Here is a 1,006-nt window from a genome sequence, read left to right as displayed (position 1 = left end):
CTAGTCAGAGAGATTGTTTCTAGAGGAGACATTTCAGTTGAAAAGATCGCATCCGCGAACAACATAGCTGATACGTTTACCAAAACATTACCAGCTGGGAGTTTTGAGAGACATCTTGAAAATATGGGACTTAGAGACATGCATCATTTACTTTAGGGCAAGTGGGAGATTGTTGGGATATATGCCCATAAATCAAATAAGATGTAAATATTTTGCTGATTATCAATGAAATGAGGAATTTTTTCAATATTAGGAATTTTTTCAATATTATTTTGCATGCATGTGATGTTTTATAAATATCAAAATCCCTAGATTATTTTAGATGTAACTTTAAACATTGTATATAAGTGTTATATGCAGAGGATAATGTTTGAAATAAAATAATCTAAACTTGTCCGTAATTATAAATTAAAGTTTGGATCTTTAATTTAAGATTACTAATGCGGTTCATTACATTCTGAATGAAACAATCTTATCCTAGATTGTTAATAATGAGATTATTGGAATGAAAGCATTTTATGTAATATGATTACATAGGACTGGAACGCGATTAATTATGAATCTCTAATAAATTCTGTTATTAAATAGAGTATTCAATGTTAATCAATGATGGTCATATATGTATTAATCTTAATTCTGAGTAATTAATAAACTCCTATTTATGATATTATGTTCTTTGACATATTGAGTAATGACACATGTGAATAGTGTTAAAGTCTTGGTATATTGGGAGCATAGTAAAATAAATAGCCGGGAATATTAATTTACGAGATGAAATCCATGCCTTCATAATGAAGTAGATGGACGGTTCCCATAAGTGTTGATTCGGGACTTGAATAATAAGAGCGCTCAATTTTATGATTGGATCATAAAATATATTATTCATTAGAGGATCAATAGTACTTATGGAGAAAGATATAATTAAAAAGGTTAACGAAAAATACCTAACTTTAATTATGAACCGTTTATGGAGGATTAATTCGTATGTAGTGACTATATCAATGGA

Source organism: Morus notabilis, unplaced genomic scaffold (assembly GCF_000414095.1).
Source record: "Morus notabilis unplaced genomic scaffold, ASM41409v2 Scaffold541, whole genome shotgun sequence".
Lineage (NCBI taxonomy): Eukaryota > Viridiplantae > Streptophyta > Magnoliopsida > Rosales > Moraceae > Morus > Morus notabilis.
The sequence above is the reverse complement of the archived record's forward strand: the minus strand, read 5'-3'. Positions refer to the sequence as shown.